This window comes from Musca domestica, unplaced genomic scaffold (assembly GCF_030504385.1).
Source record: "Musca domestica strain aabys unplaced genomic scaffold, Musca_domestica.polishedcontigs.V.1.1 79, whole genome shotgun sequence".
Taxonomy (NCBI): domain Eukaryota; kingdom Metazoa; phylum Arthropoda; class Insecta; order Diptera; family Muscidae; genus Musca; species Musca domestica.
In genome coordinates, this window is record NW_026712406.1 from 976,521 (window position 1) to 989,328 (window position 12,808).

At 37.5% G+C, this 12,808-nt stretch overlaps 1 pseudogene; it reads right to left on the reverse strand.

Moving 5' to 3' along the window:
• Positions 1–790: 790 nt before the first annotated feature.
• On the reverse strand, positions 791–10,449 carry LOC131806550 (aminopeptidase A-like; annotated as a pseudogene).
• Positions 10,450–12,808: the final 2,359 nt, after the last annotated feature.

Consider the following 12,808-nt stretch of genomic DNA (forward strand, 5'->3'; position numbering starts at 1 on the left):
TTATCTGTAGAATGCCTACGAAACAATAGGTGGTCTTCTATATCTGTTGAAAATCTAAAGTATATCTCGTAGGTATACCAGATTTATAGAAATCTCTTTATGTATGTCTTCTACCTAAAAAGATGTAAGAACTAACGAATATGAATGCCTCCTCTCTTTCGTGAGGTCTACTTTCTATGGCAGAAGGTCTGTTGAAGATCTAAGGAAGTCCTATCTTATATGATCTAAACATGGGCTCCTCAGCATAGCTCCGAAATGGTTGAGCACTTCCTTTCGCTAGTATTTTTCACTGCTCTGTCTAAAACTGTTGTTTCTAAGAGCCACATTTTGGCCGTATCAAATGAAAAATTCGTGTATATATGGAAGGTCAAATGAAGGTCTTCTGTCTGTGGAGAACCTATAAGTTTTCGAAGGTCTGGTTTCGGTGGAAAGGCGTTTTATCTATGAAAATCCTATATAAGGTGTTCTTTCTATTAAAGGACTTCTTCTGGAACTTATAAAAGGTCTTCTATCTGCTTAATATTTAAAAACGGCTTCCTGCGTTCAAACATTCTGCAAGGGCACTTCTATCCTTCTCAAGGTCTTATTAGTACAGAAAAGTCTATTAAAGGACTTTTAGGTCTGAAAATATCTCGTATTTGTGGAAGACACATTCAGAGCCTTTTGTCTAGACCTACAGAAGAATTTTAACAACTTAAGACTTGTAGAACAACTTCTGCCTACGTAACACCTCTAGAAGGTCTCGCATCTGTAGATTTTTGAGTCTTTCTCTCTAAATTACAAATAGGTATAATTTTGACAAAATATTTCTTTATTTTTTAATTAAACCTAATATTGACACCATCCCCTAATGTGACTTCAGCCAATTGGAGACCTCATCCAAGTTGGTCTTCAACCAGTTGATGTTATATTTGACGATTTCCAAGGCACGTTTACGTGAAGCCGTACCAGCACCACCCTCTGGATATTTCTTAAAGAATTCCTCCATTTCTTCGAATTTCGTTTCGCTACTAAATCCACCGGTAATGGTGGGAATCATGCGGCCCAAATAACGATCATTCAAACCGAAACGTTCGATCAATTTTGGCCAATTTTCGCGTATGTATTCCCAAACAATAGATTCACCCACAGGATTGGCGGCAATGTTTTGAATGCAGGTATACCAATCTTGGCTGCGAATGTAGTCTTCGGTTTCGGCCAAGTCAATGAATCTGGAGAATAAATTGAAATGTGGAATTATTTTCTTTAAATGTAGATACGATCCTACCTCCTCAAAATCCATGGTTCCCGGATGGCGGACAGGCCATACATTAACTTCAGTTTTTCACTGGCATCCGATTCGGCCACAAATATGTCCCACATTTTCTCCCATTGCTGTTGTTTGCCCACGCGTTGCATGCCATAGTAGTACACGATTTCACGTAGATCTGGATCGGGTTTTTCATTCGAATTGGCCAAGAAGGCGGTGAAACGTGTTGAGGCCTCGTTCAAACAATCCGGCAGGCCCAAGGAACAGGCAGCAGTAATAATGCTGACACGTAAACGACTAACAGACACACAAAAATGTTATAAGAGAATATAAAAGTCTTCACTTCCTAAAACTTACTTTTTCAAATGATTATCCTCATCTACATTCCATGTCACTTCCCCATAAGCCTTAGCGACCAAACCACGGGCATATTTCAAATATTCCGAATAGATTTCGGTCTTCATCAGATTCGTTTGCAATGCCTGCAACTTTCTGTAGCCACATACCATGGCACGAAGTCGGTTTCCTTTTCCAAATACGTGGTCATATCCAGGGCAATGGCATAGGAAATTTGACTGGCATCAGCCAATGAGAAGATATCATTCAACAAATGGGCACGATCGGCAATTTCGAATTTAGTTGGGCTAGCCACCAGATCGGCAATGATTTCGTGCCACATGTCGTCTTCGTAGTTGACACGATAGTAACCGATTTGATGCGAATTAAATTTCAACCATTTAGTGGAAGCTGGAACTTCGACAGTGACTGATGCTTTGTCATAATCGAACCATTCACGTTTGACGGTGGCATCATTATCGGTGGTGTAGGTTAGGGGAATGGTCCACTTGTAGCTGAAATGATAAAAATATATTCATTAAATAAATAAGTGTTTTTCATGTAATTGTGGAATCGATATGACTTCCATTAGCAACTTAGTCGAGGTATGAACCAAAATGGGTGCGGCCATGCAAGCATTCCATTCTGACAGATACCTGTCACAAGGGCCTTGGAAACTCTACTCTCCTGTCAAGTGAAACTTGGGAAAAAATATTTTTTGCTTGGGCGCCAGTGGTACATGGAATCTGTAACTATAGGTCCCCCAGGCTAGAATAGCTCGCCGGGGTTCCTTGGGCTCGTACAGAAATTTATTTATTTGCAGACAGAAAGACAGTTGTCGTACTAGGCTTCGGTTCGGAATTAGAAATGGTTCTTCGATCCAAGACCTGGATAAATACTTGAGGCAAGGGACAGGACAAGAAAGCAGGATTTGGTACACAGGATTATTCAGGACTAACGGATGGGTTTTATGAGAGATAATTTGATAATTATTTGAGCGGGGTCTATGAGAGTGTGCAAGGCTACAACTACAGGAGATCCAATCTATATTAAAACAGGGATATGAAAAGCTACGGCTGCAAGATACCACCTTAAGTATTCGAGCAATTCTACCAAGACGGCAAGGCTACAAGGATATAAAGGCTAATATGTACACAAACGGGATCTACAAGGATTTGCAAGTTTACTTCTGCCAGAGACTTTAATAAGTACTCAATCGTGATCTACAGGGATATGCGAAGCTACGGTGGCGCGAGACCTTAATAAGTACCCATTCGGAGATCTTAATAAGTACTCAAGCTTGATCTACTAGGATATGCTATTCTACGATCTTAATGAGAACCCAAACAGGATCTACAAGGATATGTAAAGCTACGGCTGCAAGAGACCTTAATGAGTACCCAAACCGGATCTACAAGGTTACGTCTGCCCGAGACCATAATGAATCCTTAAGCGGCATCTACTTGGATATACAAGGGTTCGTCTGCGAGAGACCTTATTAAGTACTCAAGTTTGATCAACAAGGATATGCAATGCCACTTCTTTGAGAGATCTTAATTAGTACCCAAACACGATCTACAAGGTCCAAGGCTTCTTATAAGTACTCAAGCATGATCTAAACGGATGTGCGAAGCTACGGCTGGAAGATACCTTAATGCATACTCAAATTCTGAAGGTATATAAAGCTATGTCGGCGGGAGAACTTAATAAGTACTCAACTGTGATCTACAAGGATGTGCGAAGCTACCGCTATGCGAGAATTTAACAATTACTCAAGCAATTTATGAAGGCTACGTCTGCTAGAGACCCTAATAAGAACTTGAGAATCAGAATCTACAAAGATATGTGAAGCTATGGATGCGAGAGACATTAATAAGTACCCAAGCAGGTTTTACACGGATATGCAAGGCTATGTATGCGAGAGACCCTAATAAGTACTCAAGCATTATAGACAAGATTATGCAAAGCTATTTCTGCCAGATATCTTAATAAGTACTTAACCAGGTACTATAAGGATATCCAATAATTTAAGGATACTACTGCGATTCAAGGATTCGGGGCTTGGAGACCAGGTTAAGGACTTTAAGGAAGCATGTCAAGGGTTAATTTTACTTTAATCACTTGTCGTCGATCGATGTTCACTGTTCGCCTATCCTTCAAAAACTGTCACAATTTTGTCATCGTCCTCCGTTTTATACTTGGCTCAAACACGCGTTCGTGGATTAAGTATTCTAAGGTAGGATATCCAGGGTTAATTTTACTTAAGCAACTTGCCGTCGATCGATATTGACTGTTCGCATGTCTTTCACAGACTGTCCTGATTTTGTCATCGGCCGACATTTTATATTTGAATGCACCACGTGTTCACGGTGGAGTAATGGGAACTTGTTTACTGCCACTGGCGGTAAAAAATTAGTGCTGTTCTGCTATTGTGGTAATGGTTCATCTGTCAGAACAAATCTCAAAGTTAAAGTCAAATATTCCGTTTTTACGCTGTGAGCAAGAGTCTTAATAGAGTAATAAGTGTGAGCAAATGTGAATGAAAGGATTTTCGCCGTCACAAGTCCGAAAACAAGATTTCGTAGACCTCGATACGTTAAGACGATTGCTGTCGAACTGTTTACTCTCTACGAATTCGCGTAGAGATATCCATTTCTCGCCCAGAAGCATTCTCACATAAAACTAAAGAGCCGTGAGTACACTTCTGGTAAAACTCGTATTCTGCTAGTACTCCCGCTCGATGGTATAATCGAGTAAATCGGAGCTCCGAATCCAACACCCAAAATAAACGGCGTTCAAAGAATACAATTATAGCTTTCGAACTGTTTACCCCCTACATGAGATTATAGAGGAGAAACAACAAGTGCTTCGAAATGCTCTTTCGAATTTACGTACATAGTCGTCTAGGCGCTACCTCATAAAATAAGAGAGTTAGACCTCTTGTACAACTCGAACTTTTCGATAAGTCTCACACGCGAGAAAAATTAAGCAAATCGGAGTTATGTAACTAATCCCTAGAAGGAAATAATGACTGGAAGGATTTTCGACGTCACAAATCCAGAAACAAGAATTCGAAAACCTCGATATGGTAAGATTATAGCTTTCAAACTGTTTACGCTCTACATGAGATTATCATATACTGCGTACACAAATTAACGAGAGAACAACCAACCGTTCTTCGAAATGCTCGCTCGAATGCGAGTAGAGTTGGATACTCACACACGAGCGCTCCCAATGAGAGGAGAGTAAACCTCTTGTACAATTCGTAATTTTCGATTAAACCCACTCGCGCGAAAAATTAAGCAAATCGGAGATATGTAACCAACACCTAGAAGGAAATAATGTCTGGAAGGATTTTCGACATCAAAAATCAAGAAACAAGAATTCGAACACCTCGATAAGATAAGATTATAGTTTTCGAATGAAGTGCTTATCCTCCAATTGGGATTATCATAGGCTGCGTCCACAAAATAACGGGAGGACAACTAACTGTTCTTCGAAATGCTCTCTCGAATTCGTTTAGAGAGAGATACTCGCCCACGAGCGCTCCCACAGGTAACAGGAATGTGGAGAGTAAACTTTTTTGTAAAACTCGTACTCTCGATTAATCGCACTCGGTAGTAAAATTGAGCAAATCGGGCCATTGTACCGAAAACGAAGAAGCTCTAGAGGAACTGCTCCTTTAAATGAACTATCGTAACTTATCCAGCTCTCTTCGTCATCTAGTTCAGGGATTATTGCTAAATAGTTTACGAGGTATCAGCCAAAGAAAACGTTCATATTTTTCAACAAACTATTGAAATAAGAAAAGTCTAAATTTTTTTGACTATGAAAACGAAGTTGTTTGTTGGTGCTATATTTAGGGAAATTGTAGTCCAAGACAATAGCTTCAATTATCCTTTTGACTGCAAGCCAAAATTTCAAATAGTTTACAAAATATAAACCGAACACAATTTCTGTATTTTTCAAAACAAAATAGAGTCTGAGAAAAACCCTCAAGTTCAAGTCGGGGTCAGTTTTCACCTTAGACATATTGTCTAATGGACTTTTGTGTACAATCTGAGGAATCAGAAACGCGTCCCTCCCCTTAAGGTTTACAAATCGCTCCATCCTATTCGACATAGCTTATCCTGTTCGTTCTTTTGGTTCTACTTTTAGTTTGAGTTTGTTAGAACGATTGAACTCAATGGAACAACTGATATTTTTGTCTTCAGCAGAAAACCCGAATCTATAGGGTTTTGATATTGCGACGGTGCTAATTTGGAAAATTTGAATGGTTTGCCGAATAAAAAAATACTTACTTGAATTCGGAATCATCATAGACATTGTCATAGTCCTCAATGTTGGAGAAGAAACGTTTTTGGGTCAATTCAAATGTTGTTGGAGAGACACGTTTGACATTCACCACTGGCAGACCCATTTGTTCGGTCCAGGTGCGCATCATGAACCTGAAAATAGAAATAAAATTTTGTTTAAATAAATTCTGAAAACCTTTCGAAAAATATCAGCAGGTTACTACACTAAAATCGTCTTTATAATATTAGTTCATTTTAAACGGAGCTCATTTGTGTAAAGCCTATTTCTAGAACTAGTTCATTCTCTTAGTTCAATCGCTTGTCGTTCTTGTGCAGTTCAGTCGGTCATTTGTCAGTTGTTTATTCGTTCATCGATAGTTTTCGTTTTTATTTGAACTGACTCATTTTTTCCTTGCAGTGAATCATTATTTTGAACCAGTTCGTTTGAGATCTATAGAAACCTACTCCGTAAGAATAGTAGCGACATCTACATTTCCAAACTTACTTGACATCAAAACCAGGTTCGGTATTGGCCACCTCATTAATGAAATCATCCGTCACCGCGTTCTTATATTTGAATTTTGTCAAATAATTGGTAACAGCCAATTCGAATTTATCCACACCCACAATGTCCTCCAACATGCGAATAACCGATGCACCCTTTTCATAGCTGATGGTATCAAAGATTTCCGTAATTTGATCGGGATTTTCAACTTTTTGGATAATGGGATGAGAGGCCACCGATGAATCGAATTCCATGACGCCATGTAGAGCATGGATCAAAAATTGGTCGGGCTGGAAATGGGAAAAATAAAAGTTGGAAAAGAAGAATTTAAGAGTTAGGAATTTTTAAATTACCAAACCCCAATCGCTGTAGATTTCATGGACCGACTTGTACTGCATGAAACGGGCAAAGCCTTCATTTAGCCACAAATCATTCCACCAGTTCATGGTAACTAAAAGGGAAATATTCTATTATAAGAAATTAATGTTAATAGTTTTCGAATCTTACCCAAATTGCCGAACCACATATGGGCCAATTCATGGGCAATGACAGCCGCAATCCTTTGCTTATTGTAAGTGGAACTGTAACTGCGATCATACAACAGGGCCGTTTCACGATAGGTCAACAAACCCCAATGTTCCATGGCATTTGAGGCAAAATCCGGAATGGCAGCCATGTCTGTAATAAAATACGAATTGGCAGGAATGATATCAAAGGGTAAAGACTAAAGATACGGTTTTGAAGTTGTTTTGAAAATTTTAAAGTCGAAATCGACTTTTTTAAGTGGTATCAATTTTGAAACGTATGAAGCGACTTTTTGTTTTTCTCTTTGCTCACAAAAAGCAGAGTTGTAGTTCTAAAAATCGATTTCTGTCGACTTTCTGAAACCACACAAAACTTCAAAAATCGATTTTTATCGAACGATACCATTTTTTTTTTTTTTTTTTTTTTTGAAGTAGAAGGGATATTGAATCGAATTTCTCTATCGTTAGAAGGATACGTAGATGCAATTATATGACATTACCTAATTGGGCAAAGGATATTCCACACGATAGTTCTTGATATAATATTCGGTGACAGCAGCTGCGGTATCGGCTGCAAAATTAGTCTTCTCCAATTGATGGGCCGTGGCATAGATGCGTATCTCAAAATCATCGCCAATTTCAGCCTTAACTGGTCGGGTGCTGTGGGCAAAATCAGAGATCAGGAAACACGCCAAATACGTACTCATCTCCACACTTTCGGCAAAATGCACTTCGGTATAGTCATCCAAAAGGGTGGTGCTCTGAAAAGGATAAACGGTTAATTTCAAGATCTCGAAATGGATTGGATGTTTAGAAACATACCTCTTCATTCATATTGGATAGAGCATGATAACCATCACCGGTGGGTCGAACCAAGGTAATGGTGAACTTGGCTTTCATATTGGGCTCATCGAAACAGGGGAACGACTGGCGGGCATAGGTCGGTTCGAATTTCGATGTGGCAATTGTTCTGGAAAGAGAAGGTACAGGAATCGTTCGATATTATAGTCTTCATATGTGATTATGACATTTCCATCTTGATGGAAGAATATTAAAGCGCCAGTTGACACATGATGTTAGAGTCATATGTAAAGTGAGATTTTCACATTTTGTAGCATACTTTTAGGTGCCCACAAATATTTGTGTACTTGAAAATCGCTTTATTTTATGAACTTAATACTATACATTACTATATAATATGCTTATCCTAGCTTAATTTTGTAGTGCCTAAAAATATGCTACAAAAATGTTGATAAATTCACTTTACATATGACCCTAACATTATGTGTAGTCTGTCCCTAAAGGGAATACATTAAAAATATGTAAGTGTGCTATGTTGACATTTGATTAGTCAACTTTTGGTAAAAAGCTGAACGTTCGGCAGGGCCGAACTTTGAATAACCTCCACCATTTGGAACTAGTTTTGGCAAATCTCAAAAAGAATAAAATTCATTAAAAATTATGTTAATATCTTAAAATACCGAATGTACCTGTTATATTAGGGTATATACGACGACATAAACCTGCATAAACTTATAAAAAATCGGTAATAATGTCGCTAAAATCATCAAAATACCGAATATCGAGAGGTACTGTTATATGGGAGCTATACCAAAACGTGGACCTGCTCAGACAATTTTCTGTCAAAGGCTGTAGTATCCATTACGAACCTCAAATACCAAATTTGAAACAATTCCGGTGAATAATGTCGCTAAAATCATCAAACAACCGAATATCGGGAAGTACGTTATATGGAGGCTATACGAAGACGTGGACCTGCACAGACAATTTCCCGTCATAGACTGTAGTATTCATTACAAACTTCAAATACCAAATTTGAAACAATTCCGGTGAATAATGTTGCTAAAATCATGAAAATACCGATATCGAGAGGTACCGTTATATGGGGGCTATACGAAGACGTGGACCTGCACAGAAAATGTTCTGTTTTAGGCTGTATTATCCATTACCAACTTCAAATATTAAATTTGAAACATTTCCGGTGAATAGTGTCGATTAAATCACCAAAATACCGAATATGGGGAGGTGCCGTTATATGGGGGCTATACGAAGACGTGGACCTGCGCAGACAATTTCTATACCAAAGCGTAGGCCTGCATGGCCCATTTTCAATACCAAAAGTCCTGCATACATAATATACATTTGAGTAAAATTGTATCAACCTATTTCATTTCGTTCGGAAACTGGAGTGATTTCCACAGACGGGCGGACGGACATCGCTAAATCGACATAGAATTTTATGCTGATCAAGAATATTTATAATTATGGGTTCTAAAATATATATTTCGAGGTATTACAAACGGAATGACAAACTCGACTTTTCCCTGTGTCGACTTATGGTTGCTTGAACTTAGGTTATGTCTACGGCCTACGTATCCCTATCTTCACCTTGTCCACTCACCTCTTTTGATTCTCGGGCGTTGTATACGTACTGCTATACAGACCAACAATTTTACCCAACATTACACCCTCGAATTCAATACCCATGGAAATTGTACCGCCAGCAGTTAACTCCTCACTCAAATTGATTATCAAAAACTCCCGAACAGTATCGAATTCATAGTTGACCACCTCAATGTTGCTGGCCCACACACCACTGGAGGCTTGAACAAACACGCGAATAATTTCCAATTTATGCGAATGCAAAATAACCTGTTTGGTATTCTCCAGAACATCAATGGTAATGATAACTTTGCCGGTGAAGTTGCCAGTCTTAAGATCTGGATTTAAATACAAATCATAGTGGGAGGGTTTCAGGGCCGAGGGTAAGCGATAGTCAATCTGTAAGGAAATGTTAAAATTGTGTTTGGTTGTAAGTAAAATATTTATTAAAAATTGGTTCAATCTTTAAATAATCAACAAAAATTGGGTAGTAATAATAATTTTTAAAATATATTTTGAAATAATTTTCCCTCGCTTTGCTATTTTTCTTTTTCTAAGAAATAAATTATGTATGTGCAGATGTGCATTTGGGAAAACCCTCAAAATTAACTTATCGCTTATCTACAGTAAATTTCGAATTTAATCAAAATCTAGGGAAATTTATGACCTTCATATTTTTGTAGATTATGTAAATATGTATGTCATAATGTCGATTTAAAAAGTGTTAATCAAAAATTGCGGAATTAAAATTTGAAAATTTTCAAAATCATAATTAAATTATTTGAAAATACATCAAATATTGCACTTCTAAGTGTAGTTCTCGCATAATCCTACTTTCTCCCTGCTCTTTCCACCTACCTCCTTATCATCATCAGCCAAAGAACGTGCACTGCGCGGCTTTGCCTCACCCTCCAGCAGTGATTCCATGTAATCCAATTTATCGCGGGCATCCTTGATGTTGGCGTTCAGGCGGGCGTGTTGAAAACCCAAAACAACCGTTGACACCGAAAAGGCCGTAACGGCCCACAACAGTAACCAGCGTACACTCTTATGACGTCCAAGCATTCTTTCACTCTCTCTCACTCTCCGTCCCCGGCGATTATAACAAACAACCGGCGCGTTCAACAGACCTTTTAAAACTGAAACCTTTTTCGAACACCAAATAATTTTTCGTCGATTACATCTAATCAGAAAGAATAACACTAATCTGATATTTTTTAATCGATTTATTACCGGCCTTTATGGATGAAATCACACTTATTGCGATATGCAATGTCGTATTGATTGGGGGAGAGGGAAGGCGATTAAATAGTTTTGATTAGAATTCTACACTGAAAGAAAAAAAAACCAAAGGCGTTAGAAAGTATCCGTTGAGTTTGGATAGACTCAAAGCAAATGACCGAATCGAGAGTACCTCCCTAATTCTAGATTTCGAAAAATTCGACGGAGTTTATTTTAAAATCTATTTTTCTTAATTTTAATGGTTAGGAGAGAGGAACAGATAAAGTCAGTTCTATGTTTCCTATTTGACCCTTATATTAGCTCTACCTAAATATTAATAAAAGACTGATTGACTTAACGATTCATCAACATCCAGTCGAAACGGCTGAAGCTAGAAACAGGAAATTATGGGTGAGGGTCACTCTTGGTCCGAAGGGGTCAGATAAGGAAATTCGTACTAGATCGGTACTAAAATCATTAAAAGGTACTACATATGACACTATTTGTATTTGAGAAAGCAGTAGGATTAGAAATCTTAAATTTTAAATAAGGGTCACCGATGGAGTGAACGATAGATGTAATAAAGGGTTTTTGGAAATTCGCACTATAAGTGTACGAAAAGTACTAAAATGTACTACATTTGGTACTATTTGGTATCATTAGAAAGGTTAGAATTAACAATTTGAGATTTTGAATGGGAAACAAGGTTGAGGACTAGGAAGTAGGGTAAGGACAAAATTTTGGAAGTGTGTACTCATGTATTCGAAAAGTACTAAACGGTACTGAATTTAGTACAATTTGAATTTGGATGAACGGACGGAGCTGGAATAGGGATATTTGAAATTCAAGGTTCAAGGAATCAAGGTTGAGAACTAGGGAGTATCATAAGGACGTAGTTTTGAAAGTGTATACTCATGTATTCGAAAAGTACTAAACGGTACTAAATTTAGTACAATTTGAATTTGGATAAACGGACGGAACTGGAATAAGGATATTTGAAATTATCATTACTGGCGGAGTGTAAGATTGGGTAGTTTGGATATGGAGGTAGTTTTCGAAAAATTTACTTGTGTGCACGAAATGGTACTAAATTTAGTACAATTCCGATTTGGGTGAACGGACGGAGCTGGAATACTGAAATTTGGTAAAAAGATTACTATTGCATTGTAGGACTGAGGTAAGTGGGTAGTTTTGAAAATTTGTACTTATGAGTTCTAAATTTCGTACAATTTTAACTTTGGGAGAACTGATAGAGCTAAAATACTGACATTTGGAAAAAAGATTACAATTGTATTGTAGGATTGGGGTATGTAGGAAGTTCTGGAAATTTGTACTAAATGGTACAAAATTCGGTACAATTTAAATTTTGGGAGAACTGGTAGAGTTGGAATCCTAAATTTAGGAATATGATTCCTATTAGATTGTATGATGTAAGTAGTTATGGAAATTTGTACATATGTATATTAAATGGTAATAAATTTGGTACAATTTAGATTTGGGTGAATCAATAGAGCTCATATCCTGAAATTTTGAAAAAAGATTGATGGTGGATTGTAGAATTGAGATATAGAGGTAGTTTTTGAAATTTGTACTTAAACGTACCTAAATATACTAAATTTAGTACAATTTTGATTTTGGTTAACCGGTAAAGCTCTTGGAGAGTAGTATTCGAATAAGGAGGTAGTTTTCGAAATATGTACCAATATGTATTGAATTTGGGCAAACCGAATCCTGAAATTTGAAATTGCACTCAATGTGGGAGTATAGGATTGGGGTATGTAGAAAGTTTTGGAAATTCGTACTTATGTGTACCAAATAGTATTAAATTCAGTTCAATTAGGATATAAATGAATCGATAGGACTGGAATCCTGAAATTGGGTAGTACGATTTCTATGGGATTGCATGATTAAGGTATGAAACTAGTTTTGGAAATTCGTACTTATATGTACTAAATAAATTTAGAACAATTTGGATCTAAGTGAATCGATAGGACTGGAGTCCTGAAATTGGGTAATACGATTTTTATGGAATTGTATGGTTGAGGTAAAGTAGTTTTGGAAATTAGTACTTATGTGTACTAAATTTGGTACAATTTGTATTTGTGTGAACCGATAGACCTGGAATTCCGAAATTTTATATTAAGGCCACTGCTGGTGTCTGCGGTTAAGATATGGAGGTGGTTATGGAAATGTGTACTATAATTGTTCGAAAAGTACCAAGTGGTACTAAATTGGTTATTGGGTGAAGAGATAGAACCCAAATTCCGAAATTTGA